The sequence below is a fragment of the Cavia porcellus genome, unplaced genomic scaffold, assembly GCF_034190915.1.
Source record: "Cavia porcellus strain 051 isolate PalLab524CR breed Dunkin Hartley unplaced genomic scaffold, mCavPor4.1 scaffold_1, whole genome shotgun sequence".
In the NCBI taxonomy this organism is placed as follows: domain Eukaryota; kingdom Metazoa; phylum Chordata; class Mammalia; order Rodentia; family Caviidae; genus Cavia; species Cavia porcellus.
Genome location: NW_026947484.1, coordinates 182,686,374 through 182,700,460, shown reverse-complemented (window position 1 = coordinate 182,700,460; position 14,087 = coordinate 182,686,374). Strand labels below are relative to the sequence as shown.

At 39.2% G+C, this 14,087-nt stretch overlaps 1 pseudogene; it reads right to left on the bottom strand.

Moving 5' to 3' along the window:
- Positions 1-8,439: 8,439 nt before the first annotated feature.
- LOC111757117 (U4 spliceosomal RNA) lies at positions 8,440-8,517 on the bottom strand (annotated as a pseudogene).
- Positions 8,518-14,087: the final 5,570 nt, after the last annotated feature.

Below are 14,087 nucleotides of genomic sequence, written 5' to 3'. Positions count from 1 at the left end.
TGGTGATTCTAAAAAGGGTGAAGCAAAATTAATTAACTTAGTTCAATCATTTTTTGTGACAATTTGAATTTTTAATTAGGGTTTAAAACAAAACAGTGAAAAGTATGTAACATCTTGTTTAGTAAGGATAACAAGGTGTGAATCTTTGTTTAGTAAGCATTAGTTTTAGTTCCTGTAAAACATACATTATAAATTTTTGAAATTGAAAAAGAAATTTTTTTTTTCAGTTTCAGGGATCAAACCTAAGGACACTGTGTGTCACTGAGCTAGATCCTCAGCTCTTTTTATCTTTTATTTTCAGATAGAATCTCTCTAAATTATCCAGGCTGGCCTTAAACTTGCAATCTTTCTGTCTTGGGCTCCAGAGTAGCCGAAATCACAGGTGTGCATCACCATAGTAGCTTGAATTGTACTCATTAATTAATTAATTGATTAATTTTGCTTTTCTAGGAACTGAACTCGTGTCCTCATATATGACTATTGTACCACTTAAATACATGCCAAGCCTGAAATATATTATTTTAAATTGTTAATTTATTTGAAACCAAACAAATTAGGAAAAGGATCATTATGGATTACTTGGCCATCTAAGGCAGTGAATTAAAAATGACCAGTTCCAAGTGTCAGATAAGCCAAGTATACCACCCTAACAGAGGAAGTGCAATTCCTTCATTCTGAGAATTTATGTAACTTGGGCAAAATCCCCCTGCTCCTTTGCAGGCCGGTTACTAAATTCACATTTGTCCGACTCCAGAGCTCAGAATTTCAACCAATGTGTTGGAATGTTTAGGTTGCTAATCAGAATAGCAAGAGGAAAAATAAAGGTTGTTGAGCTTCAGGCTCTTTTTGAAAAAGGAGCCTTGCTTGGGGAAGTTCATTACTTTCACCACAAACCTGAATTTCTAGATTATAAATTATCTGTACCAATACTCTACTGAGCAATTACCCAGGGGCCTGAAAGAGCTTACGCACCCTTCCCTAGGAAGCAATTTACTTTCATTTCCCAGGAGAGAAACAGAAAAAAGAAAAGAAAAAATCCATTGAGCTTCTAAATAAGACATTTTTTCCTTGTTACTTAGTCACTTTAAGAGCCATTTGATTTTTTCTAAATAATATTAAAATAACGTGGAGGGCCAATTTTCCGAGTACAGAAGAGCTGTGATAAAGAACCAGAAGGATGTGCTCAATAAACTGATCCCTGACGGCTTCAGGACTCGCTCCATATTACATGTGCCTTGACATTTACCTGCTATAGAAGCTCCAACAGTTACAATGTTTTTAAATGTGAGACAGCTCTCAAGCCACAACTTTTAATTCCACTGTGACATTATCCTTTCCTTTTCCCTGAAGTCATGAATGAGTTGTATTCAACACATGAAGAAAATTGCTGATTCCAGGAGGACTGTACTAGAATCAGACCTCAACAGTGGGAATGTGGGATCAGGTTACTACAGTCTTTCCTCTGGCAAAATTTCACCTAGAATTTTCAGCAAAAGATCTCACCAGGGAAGTTTTTACCTTCTAAAAAGATACAGATACTTCTAGGAAGGGATAAAAAGAGGGGCTGGAAGAAGAGCTTGAAGAAAAAATAAAAAAGCATGAAGATTTTGAGGGTGTAGGTGTCACGAAGGCTTTCGTATTTTCATCTTCCCAAAAATCTAACAAGTGTCTACTGCATCTTACTTTATAGATGGGGAAAATGATTTTTAGTAGAGGTTAATGGACTGCCAACATCTCACAACCACAAGGTGGAAAACGTGGGTGTGCAAACTCACCTGCATCGTTTACCAAATGACAGCGGCCTCCCCTGCTATGACCACTTCTGCCCCCCCCCCATTAGTACATGTTTTCAGTGCAGTGTCAGCTCTCTTCACGGGGAGCTGGCGCATGCATATAACATCCCAGCTCTCTTCTTCACTCCCTGCTCTTCCCTCCCTCCTCTCCTTCCTCATCCCCCATCCCCCTGCCTTTTTGAGAAACATCTATCTCCCTGCTTCCTATTATCTATCTTTTATTTTGCCCTTTATTTATAATTCAGATTTCTCATATAAGAGAAACCATGCAATATTTAAGCTTGTGCATTTGATTTATTTCACTTAACATTATGGTCTCAAAGTACAGCCATTTTTTTTTTACAAATGATTTGTTGATCTTTCTTTATGGCACAGTAGTACTCCTTTGTGTATAAATGTTATGTTTTCTTTATCCATTCATCTGTTGGGGGGCACATAGACTGCTTCCAAGATTTAACATTTCTGAATTATGTTACTATAAGCCTGTATGCATGTATCCCTGTAATACATTTTGGAAAATACCTAGGAGGGGAATAATTGGATTAAACAGAATTTCTATTTTTATTTTGGGGGATAATCTCCATACTGATTTCCATAGTAGCTGCACTAGTTTACAGTCCCACCAACAATGCAGAACAGATCCTTCTTCCCCCCTCACCCTGGCCTTGCCAGCATTTGTTATTATTTGGGTTACTGATGACGTCCATTCTTTCTGGGGTAAAATGGGATCTCTGTTGTTTTATTTTGCATTTCTTTAATGTCCAGCGTTGTTGAACATTTCTTCATGTATTTATTAGCTATTTGCACTTCTTCTATGAAGTATCTATTTTACTTGCCTCTTTTTTGATTGGGTCTTATATTTTGGGGGGCATCTACCTTTTTTTTAGTTCCTCTTATTCTAGAGGTTAGTCCTCTATCTGAGCAATACCTAGAAAACTATTTTTTTTACCATTCTGTAGGTTGTTTTTTGAATCTGTTGGTTGTTTCTTTTGCACATAGACACTTTTTAATACAATCTCATTTGTTGATTCTTGGTAGAATGTCCAAGCAACCAGATTTCTCTTCATATGGTCCTTGCCTTTGCATATGCTTCAGGTCTTCATCTATTTTATCTTCCAGCAGATTAAGTGTTTCTATTTTAACATTTGGTTCTTTGATGCATTTTGCTTTTAATTTAGTACGTGGTGAGAGATATGGTCTAGAGCCAATCTTTTGCATGTGGATGGTCAGTTTTCCCAACACTATTTATTAAAAAGGAAATCTCTTCTCCACTGCCTGTTTTCACACCATGGTTACCTCTGTCTTCACAACACCATTATGAATAAAATCTTCAGTGGTTATAAATACGAACTCTGGAGGCAGAAAGTTTAAGTTTGGATGCAATTTTGCCACTTAGTAACTTGGACAGTGGGTAAATTATTACTTCTTGGTATGGTGACAGTGACAGGCTCATCAAATAATGACATGCTACTAGGATTAACTAATAAAATGCAACAAAAATAACATATGTCACTTGGGAACCAAAATGGATTTTAAGAAATCCATGGACAATTATTCAATCCTTTCTTCCGATCAAAAAGTTGAAAGAGCTCAAGCTACACGAGGTGCAGCTTAGAATTTTCATAATCCTGAGTACCTGAACAACTATGTGGAATAGATATTAGTAACTCCTCTTCTCTATGGGTAGGCTAACTGCTGTGTCATGCATCTGCTAAGGGAAAATAATCCTTCACTTTATTGACCTAGATTTGAGGGTGAATTCATTATAGCAGCATAATCCAGGCTATCCACACTACTTTTTATACCTCATTTCACTAATCTCTAAAGTAGTGATAATTTTAACTTAATAGAATTAACATGAAGATGAAATGAGACTAATATGTCATACCTGAACAGATGATCAAGTTAGCAAGAAGCGAAAAGAAATTGAATATATGGCAATCTCACAAAATTGTTATCTTTGATTTTTTTCCCCCAAAGTAAGAGAAAATTTACTATATATTCTTCAAAGATTCTTGGCCAATAACTGCAGTGGTCTGCCACTTCTCACCTCAAAATTTCTCTCAGGACTTACAGTATTTAGGATTTATGTAGTCATTTGGTCTTTCAACCTAGATTTATTGGAGACTATTCTCTGTTGACAGCTTTGCTGAAATTGATCTCAAAGGCAGGCCACAGTGGGGGCCATCTGGATTTTCTCTGAGTCACAACTTGTGACAGGCATACATTTTCTGAGAATGGAGAGAAAACAGTCTGTAGAATCTTGGCATGGTCTCTTTTTTTCCTCTTTTGAAGAAACTACAGAGAAACTCTCCAGTAGAGCACCCAGGGAGGCTGGTGACAATCATGAGCAAGCCCTATGGGAGGCAAAAACCATGTCACTTTTGCTTAAGTAGTCTTTTTAAACGTCTACCTACATCCCTGTAACTAGCTGAGGGGGAGTAAGAGAGCAAAGCTGTCAGACCAGCAGCATCTTAATTATGGAGATTAGAAATATTGTATGCAATTGACACACTCTCTCCTAAATTATATAGTATTAGGGAAAATGACTCTCTCTAGCACCAATAAGAAAGAAGAGAGGAGCTTGGAGAAAAAGAATAGGTAGATTTTGACAGTTTGCTCAATAAACTAACAACAGTGAGGGAAAGACACTTTAAAAATCAGGCTCATGCTACAGTTTTCCTTGTCTGACACAGATCTCTTAACAGGACTCCAGGGAAGCTGCGATGATGGTAGCCAAGGTTGATATTGCTAGTCCAGCCAGCCTGCACAGGCCTCCCTCTCCTTCCCTCCATGTCCTGCGGCACCACGCTCGGAGGCACACTGTTGGAGCACATGGGAAGTGAGTGAGTTGGTGGTCAAGTTAGGCTTGCTTCCCAGGGAATCTATGTCCTTCGCTCAGTGGAAGAAATCTCAGTTAGCGTCCTTGAAGTGGTACCTTGTTATGTATCCTCAAAAAGTTCAGTTATTTCCCATGGCCTCGTAATTTCCTGCCAGGCCCAGAAGCATCTGACTGTAAGAACTGAGGCCCATTGAGAGCATTCTGAAGACTGAAGGCTTTAGTAGAGAATATGGAGGATTCTATCAATCACACATAAGCATCATTTTGCTGTATTGAGGAGGGTTGACATAAAGGAGTATAGCTTTAGTACCTACTATTTTTATTATTTAATCTCTCTTCCTCTATTCTTGCTTGTAAGATATCATCATAGTGATTTTTCTAAAGCAAAAAGCTTACTCTATTACCACTTCACTCAAAATTCTCTGGAATATCTTGTCAATAAAGTTCAAACTCCAAGGCCTCTTGATGCAAGGGGAAAGGTATGAGGTGATAGAGAAACTGGGCCCAGTCAGAAGAGACTTGGAGAGTGTTTCTAAGAGTGGCAACACAGGAGAACCTATTCCACGGGCTCTCATCCCCCATGTGCTTCTTTCTTACAGTGTGGCACTGATATTTCTGTGTGTGTGTGGTGGGGGGAGAGGGCTACATATGATCTCCATTCCCTTGAATCTGAATAGTCCTGTGATGTAACAAAAGTGGTACTGTGTATTTTCTGGAGCTGAGTTATAAAAAGTAATGCCAGGTCAACCTGGTTCTCTTGGGATTCTCATTCACTCCTGGAACCCAGCCACCGTGCTGTAAGGAAGCCCAGGTCACATGGTGGGGCCCCAAGTAGGTATTCAGGCTGACAGCCAATGGGCTAACATCACCTACTAGGCACATGAGCGAGGAGATTTCAGGATAACTCCTGTCTCATCTCCTACCTGGCTGCAGCCACCTGAGAGCAGCCCAAGTGAGAACAGCCTAGCTGAGTGTATTCACTCCTCAAAACTGTGAGACAGGGTAATACATGATTGTTGTTTTAAGTCCTCAGGGTTTAGTTTGGTTTGCAATGCAACAATAAGTAGAACACGCAATACATCTTATTCCTGTCCCAACATACATTTTTAGTTGAATAGTTTTATACCTGACAGTTCTCAGTTTCTCCCCCTATATTCACTTATCCAAAGCTACTTGTTGTTCAAGAACCAGCTGACACAGCACTTTTTCGAAGATTTTCCTGATCATTGAATTTAATTGTGATCTATTTCTGTACTGTGGGGTATTGCATATTGCTTTTTCATGCTTAATAGACCGTTTAGAAGGACTGCTTCTCTTCATAGTTGTCTTGGTTACTTTTTTCTCATTGCTGGGACATATTTTACACCCCAAGTTAAAGGAGGAAAGATTTAACTCACAGTTCATGGAGGTTTCAGTCCATAATAAGCTGACTCCAAGGCAAAGTAGTGCATAGCAGAGGGCAACAATTCATGGCGGCAGAAGACAGCAAAAGCCCAAGAGCAAAAATGGGAAGAGGCGAGAGAACAAGCCTCTTTCCCTCCCCTGTAGTGTATGCAGGCTGCCTGCCCCAGCACAGGTAGTGTCCACATCCAAGATCCCAGCATTGGATCATGAGTCAATAACAAACTCTAGAAGTCCACCTCCGTGACTGCATGAGGCTTTGGGGACACATCTAGATGCAAACAATAACAATAGTCATTTAATCAAAATACTTCAATATGGTTTTTTAAAATAATATGTGTTTCTTTCAAAATTACAAGTCTGTAATTTACAAAGTGTCCATTGCTCTTTTCCCTTGATCTACCTTACTCCAATTTGTCCTTGTTATGGTTTCATGTGCCCTCCAAAATGTGTGCATTAGAAAGTTAATCCCCAATACAGCTACATTAGAAATGGGGTCTTCTGGAAGGTGCTTATATGATGAAGGCTCTGCATGAATGCCCTTATAAATGGATTAATGCTATTGTAGAAAGGGCTTTATGGGAGTGGGCTCACTCTCTTCTGGTCTTCTGCCATGGACGGACACAGTATTTGTCCACTTTTGCTTTTACCGTTTGAGGATACAACAAGAACACCTTCATCAAGATACTAGTGCCTTGATCTCAACAGACTGAATTGTGCAAAATTAACTTCTGCTGTTCATATAGCATCCGGTCTTGAGTAATTTTAACAGTAAAAAATGAACTAATGGGGCCCAGGGATTTAACTCAGTGATGTGTGTTGGCCTAGCAAGTGTGAAGTCATGAGATCAACCATAGGCACACACACACACACACACACACACACACACACACACACACAGCAAAAGCAAAAATTAATGGAGTCCCTACTCCCTTACCAAAGGCTTCTGCTTTAAGAATCACTATGTATTTCTCAGAACTTTTTCTACATATGTATGCACACACTCATGTGCCTTCTACATAGAGTATCCATTGCAATACTGCTTTATAAACTCCCTTTTGGATCAGTAACATATTATAGCCATATGGTATACTGTTATTATGCCCAACCCACGTCAGTGAATATACAAGTGCCTCTTACTTTTTAACAAGTGTATAGAATTTCCTATTACTGAACCAATGACTTAACTAACCTTTATATGTGGAAATTTAAGACTCCCCACATTTTCCTTACTAAAAACAAGACTGTATTACTATTAAATATTCCCAGAAGAATTGCTTGCTTCAAGGAAATACACTTTTTACATTTTGGTACAAATTTTTGAATTCCTCCCCAGAAAGAGGATTACTAATTATAGTGGATAGGGTTCTGTGATCTTCCTTGACATTGGTTCTTATTAAGTTTTTAAATCATTGCCAATTTGTTAGGTGAGAAATGATATCCTTAATTTTTATACTTTCAGTTTTATTGTTAGTGAAGGTGAGCAGCATTTCATATTTTATGAGTCCTTGTATTTCTTTCACTGTGGAATTTTTCTGTTTTTTTAATAGGAACTTTCGTGTGTGTTACATAAAACTTGTACATAGATTTTGCTTGTATTTCTGCCTGTCATTTGTGTTTATCTATTGCATTTAAAAGTTTTTAAAATTTTTTTTGCGGTTAATCTTATCTGTCTTGCTAAAATATTAGGCTACAATGTCATTCATACAAAAGCCCTGCATTTAAAAATAAATGCCTTCTATTTCACAAGTTTTATAGGAAAAACATCCATTTAAAAAAAGTAGTCATTTAATATTTCAGGAGAACTTTCCTTGGAGACATTCTAGGCATATATAAATCTAAATTTCTAGAGATTCACTGACAAAAATATATTTATTCATTGAAGAAATAAGAATGAAACATTTCTGGATACCAAGCTCTTTACATGATATTTGCTACAAAGTAGGAACTTGTCTGGTGGAGATAAGACTCTAAGGAACACAGGAACAAAATATAATGTAGCATTTTTTATAAATAAGACAAATTGGTCTCTGTGGACAATGCTCAGCTTACTGATTCTTTTTACTTTTAAAATACATCCTTGGTTTCAATTTCTTTCTGGATCACTAGGTTGTAAGTGACTTAAGAGCAAAGAATACGTCCTGGTTGTGTTTGAATCCCAGGCACACAGCTGAGTATGTGGCCCATTATAATGCTTCAAGAAACATACTATTGAATAAATTTCTTTCCTTGCTTTACAAATTTCCTCATTTCCTTTGAGGTTAATATGCATGATCCAGTCCCCATTTCTCCTCCTTTCTCATCTCATCGCCCCAAAATAAAAATCAACATCAGTTTTAGGTTGGAAACATGTAAATTCTCAAGTGAGGATACAGCAAGGACTGATGTTTAAGCACCTTCTACCTAGTAAAAGTTTTCAGTCAACAATAATCATGCCTCAGATAAACCTCATTGGTTGTGATATTGCCCCTGTGCAAAGCTAGCTACTTAATAAAAAATCAAATACAGTTAGCCCATAGGAAAAAGTTAATTTAAAAAAATAGAGGATAAAGTGAATTATTACAATTTGTTCACATCACTCAGAAAAGTAACAGGGAAACTATTATGCCACTTTGAATATAAGCTCACGACAGTAGTATTTAGAGAAATTAAATGTTGTCTGGTCTTGCAACAAAAATCCAAGTGAAGCCATAAATAAAAGTCAGAGTTATTACATTTTAAAATCTTTATTATTATATGTTTATTGGGACATGATAACACACATCACGGGGAGTTGGTGCATGTACATAACACATTTTAATTTTTTCATTCCTTTTCTATCCCTTGTGTTTCTTTATGATATCTTTTGCATCTAGGAATTTTTAAATGTTTTTGCAGTTAATCCTATCTATCTTTTCTCCAAAGAAAAGCCTTCTATTTAGAAATGAATGCTTCAGCCAGGCATGGTGACACATTCCTGAGGTCCCAGCACTTGGGAGGCTGAGGCACGAGGATCGCCACAGTTTGAGGTCAGCCACAGTTTGAGGTCAGCGTGGACTTCTATCTAGTGAGCTCAAGGCCAGCCTGAATTACATAGGGAGACCTTGTCTCAGAAAGCCAAAACAACAACAAACTTTATACATAGCAGAAGTTTTCTAGGAAAAACATGCCTTTCCCTCCAATTAAGTCTTGGCCCCCTGCCTTTTTGCAAAAGAGTTATTAATTAACATTGGAGAAATACCAATTTAGAATTCTGGTCAGAAATAAAGTCACAAAGCTAAGGCTTTATGAATCTCTATTATAGAGTTTTTCTGGCAACAATGTTGTCTTTTTAAGATGCCTACATTCAAGAAAAAATCTTTTCAGGTGGGTCGGAAGCTGAAATACATTTCTTTTTTTTAAAGTATTTTTTAAATTTTTATTAGTACATTTGCACTGTATAATGATTCTGTTCCCCATGAGGAGCTAGTACTTTTTTTATTGAACCAGGGACTGAACTCATAACCTCATGCTTAACAGGAAGGCACTTGTGTCACTGAGCTGTATCCCTGGCTCGCAGTTAGTGCATGTATGTGACTATCTTGATTCTTATTTTCATCTCTTTCCCCTCTGCTTCCTACCCGCTCTGTGCATCTCTTGGCCCCGTTCCCTTTACAAAAGATCTGTCTCCTTGTTTTCTATTATCTTTTATTTTGTCTTTATTTATATTTTGTGTTTCTCTTAAGAGAGAAGTTATGTGATATTTAAGTTTGTGTGTCTGATTTATTTCACTCAATCGTATGGTTTCAAAATGCATCCATTTTCCTACAAATGACTCCAGTTTATATTCTTTATGGCAGAATAAACAATGATAAATAATATTTCCTGTGTATAAATACCACATTTCCTTTATTCTCTCATCTGTTGATGGATAGATAGATCACTTCTAAGATTTTGCTATTATGAATTGTGTTTTAACAAACATAGCTATGCATGTATGATTGTAATATGAAAACTTTAATTTCAGGGGAAAATAGAGACCTAGATGGGGAACAGCTAGGTTGAATGAAATTTCCATTTTTGTGTTTTGAAGCATCTTCATACTTTCCACAGTGGTTGTACTAGTTTACATTCCTGCCAACGATGTTGAAGAGTTTCTTTTTTCTGCAGCCTTCCAGCCTTTCTTGATGATAGCCATTCTCTCTGGAGTAAGATGGACTCTCACTGTGATTTTAACTTGCATTCTCTAATGGCCAGAGATACTGCACATTTTTGTCCTGTATTCATTGGCCATTTGTATTTCTTCTTCTGAGAAGTGTCTATTCATTTCAGATGCCAGTTTTTTTTACTGGATCTTTTATTTGGGGTCTATTTTTGAGTTCTCTGTATATTCTAGAGTTAATCCTCTGTTCGAGGCAAAAAATAGCAGGCAAAAAAATTTTCCCATCCTGGTAGTTACCTCTGTTAGTTGTTTCCTTTGCTGTTCAAGTGCTTTTTAATATAATTCTATTTGTTGACTTGATGTTATTTCTCAAGCAGTAGAGGTTCTCATCAGAAAGTCCCTGCCTACACCCACGTATTCAAGTTTTACCTGTTTTATCTTCCAGTAGATTAAATGTTTCTGTGTTAACATTTAGATCTGAGATACATTTTCTAAAGTCAGGAACACCTGATCTTGCCTCTCTGGTAATGAATGAACAGTTACAGCCCTTGGTTACAATTAGGTTTCACTTTGAGAGCATCTCATGGGGGTGATATGTGACTGCTTGAAGAGGTGGTGGGAGGCGGATCTGGAAGCTGAGGCTCTGCTGAAAAGACTGTGCTCTTGTGGGATGGCTGTGAACACAGTACGTGCTAAAATGTAACTCACACAGCCAAAGCACCAAATGCCACATTTTTTAAATGAGAGGACTATTCTAAGCAGTTACAGATATCCATATGTATAGCTGCATTTATATATCTGTTAACCCAGAAGCTGAAATCATGTGAAGAATGAGTCAGGCTATATTAAAATCACTGCAAAGTTCATTAGTTTAGCGTTTTTCCTCAGTGCACGGCCAGAACCAAACCCTCGTCTGAAGCCGGGAACCCTGGAACCCACATGGCCAATTATGCAATACTAGACCATTGGGAAGCATTTCTGCCTGACTCAGCCAGTGATCCGATTTTACCCTGCAGCACCAAGATTGATAGGCCTTATAATTTTATCCTGGTTAGTGCAGATGCTATTCTTACATAAGTTTTTTTTTTAATATGTATTTTCCCTCAAAAAAAAAAAAAAGAAAGAAAGAAAGAAAAGAAGAAAAGAAAAACAAATCTAAGCTCTTCCAAAGGGGCTTGGCCTGATGACATTTCAAGGTGGTGAGGTCAGTATTCTGATCATGCTGGGGGAAAAATATCTTTTATGACTTCAGAATTTGTAGTTTGTTTTCATTAAATGCAATGCCTACTTGTTTAAGCAAAAGACTGGATGGGAAAAATAATTTGCCCCCCTCTAACAAGTCTGTTTTGGGATTTGAAAGCAGGACATTGCTAAAGTGAAACACACACTCTACCACTGAGTAAACCCTAAATCACTCCTTTTATGAGGTTTTTTTGAACATTAGGGGGATGAGAAAGAGACTTGTTCTTAGAAGGTACAGAATATCAATGCAGGAAGAGCTAGTTTCTCTCATGCCAATGACGAGGTATAATTTTTAAACATCACATTCATATGCATATATGGTGCATACGTAAATAATTAGTATGTTTACATAGTTTGCAGAACCATAGAACTCCTGGTTCTATTAACCCTTGGAGAGAAAACTAAATTTCAGATCAAGAATAATGCAATGTGCTCTCAATTATATTCACTCATCATCCATGCCTAAGGAAGATACCTCCAAAAAAGTAAAATACATTTTCATGAAGCACAGTCACGGCCTGTTACATATTTAAATATTTCTACAGTTCTAATTACAAAATAAGCACTACTACATGGACCGACTGCACTAGCTAAAAAGATTTTTATAATCTGGGAGAAATGCTCTCATATTGACTCTGCTAAGAGAAACAGCTCCTCTTCCCTTGATTATAAAGAAGGAAGACAGATGGCTTCTTGTTTGAGAAAGTAATTTTACTTTCAGCGTCCTCCCTCAGTTAAAAACAAGATGTACTTCTCTGGCTTTGAGGGAAAATCTCAAGGGAAGGTTTTGTATTCCTGGTAGCATTGAATAATTCAACAAACATTCAAGAGAGCGCAGGAAGATACAAAGAGAAACTACTTTCTCTTGTTCTCAGGGAGTTTACAGTCTAATTATGAAGTTTACAATCAGAATTGAGATCAGAGCTATTCCAGTTAATTTCTTCACTTCCGTTTAACAACCTAAAGGTTACCAGTAACATACTAAGGATTCGCCAGCTCTGTGGTATGGCAGAGCCTCTGATCAAACTGGAAAAAGCAGAATAATCAGTGATCTGAAGCAGTGCTAGCTGAGTGCTTACTCGCTTTTTTCAAATTATTTAATTTTAACTCTTTGCAGTCCTCCCTGATGGCAGCATTTCACAGAAGAGAAAAAGGAAGTTCAGAGAAGCAATTCAACCACACTCGTAAACTCACGAAATGGTGATGGAACACACCAGCCAGGAATTCTTTTCCATCCTTGGTCTTCCTAAACTCCCATTCCAACTTTTTCTGTGCTTAGATTTCCTTATAATGTACCTAAGAGTCCACTTTTATGCCTTTTTTCTTCCCCTTAGACTTGAGTGATCTTTAAACCTTACTTTTATTTGGCAAGTCAGATCTGGAGGATAACTCCCTTGCATCCTTGCAAATAAACTTTTCCTTTCCTGTGGTAGCCGATTCTGTTTTTGAGACATTCTTTGACAAGATAAAATGAGACACGAATAAGGCTTGTAACAGTGCCTCATGCGTGGTGGTTGTGCCATTAACCATGATCTTTAGTTTTATGCTAATTTTTAACTGTTCTTACCATGTACCAGTTCTAAAGACTTTTCTGGGTTTGAAATTTTTGGAATTTTCTGACTTCTTGTTGCCCTCAGAGTATATTAATTTAGCAGCAGAGTTATAAGACAGCAGGAACTTGATCTATTTTGTTCACTTCTTCCAGTTTCTGTAAGTTAATGGAACTTAGTATTTTTTTTTCTGTAAGTAGTTAAAAGTCTGAATGAATTGCTGCTTGGGTAGTTAGGTTTTCTGGACTATCCTTTACAAGTAAGTTTAATGATGATTCAGTATGGCTTTGACTTGAGATCCTAGAATACGTTTTTCCTTTCCCCTGTTTTTGATTTTCATTACGATTTCAGCTTGGGCGCTTCTCGTTACATTCTTGGGGCCCTTCAAGACTCAGTTTCCCCCATCAGCAAAATGGGACAGTATCAACAGATGCTTGTTTCTCCTCGTCTTCCTTAGGGAAAGTTTCATTTTGTACGCTTGCTTCTGGGGAACACACACACACACACACACACACACACACACACACACACAGAGGCTGCCCACACAGCATCAACAAGTCGTGAGACCTGGAAGCACCCTCAGCTGAGAGGGGGGAAGCGGTCTGCACCTCCCCGTCCGGAAGCAACCCGGCTCCTTTTCCACGGCGGGCCCGCCTTGTCCTCAGGCGCCTCAGCCCCAGACGCCCTCTCGCCCCGAGGCAGAGTCTGCCTCGGTGCCACCGCGAAATGGGCCCGGCGCCGCGCAGGCTCCGACGCGCGCCCAAGGGCCCGGCCTCGTTCTGGCTGCCGCCGCCCTGCCGTCCGCGGGCGCTGCACTGGGGGCGGGGAGTCTGATGGGAGACGCGCGCGGCGCTGAGGAGGTGGCAGCCCGGGAGAGGGAGCGGGAGAGGGACTGGGCGCGGGCGGTGGGAGGCGGAGGACAGGGGGAGGCGCCGCCGCCGCTGCCGCCCGCCCCTTTCCGCTGGGGAGCAGCTGCAGCCGCAGGAGCGGAGCAGGAGCAGGAGCAGGAGCCAGAGCAGGAGTCGCGCAGCCGCCGCCGCCGGGGGATGTGGCCGGCGCCTGCCCCGAGCCGCGCCGCCTCCTGAGTCGTCGCCGCCGCCGCTGTCGCCGCCGCCACCGCCGCCGAGTCGTGCGGGGCC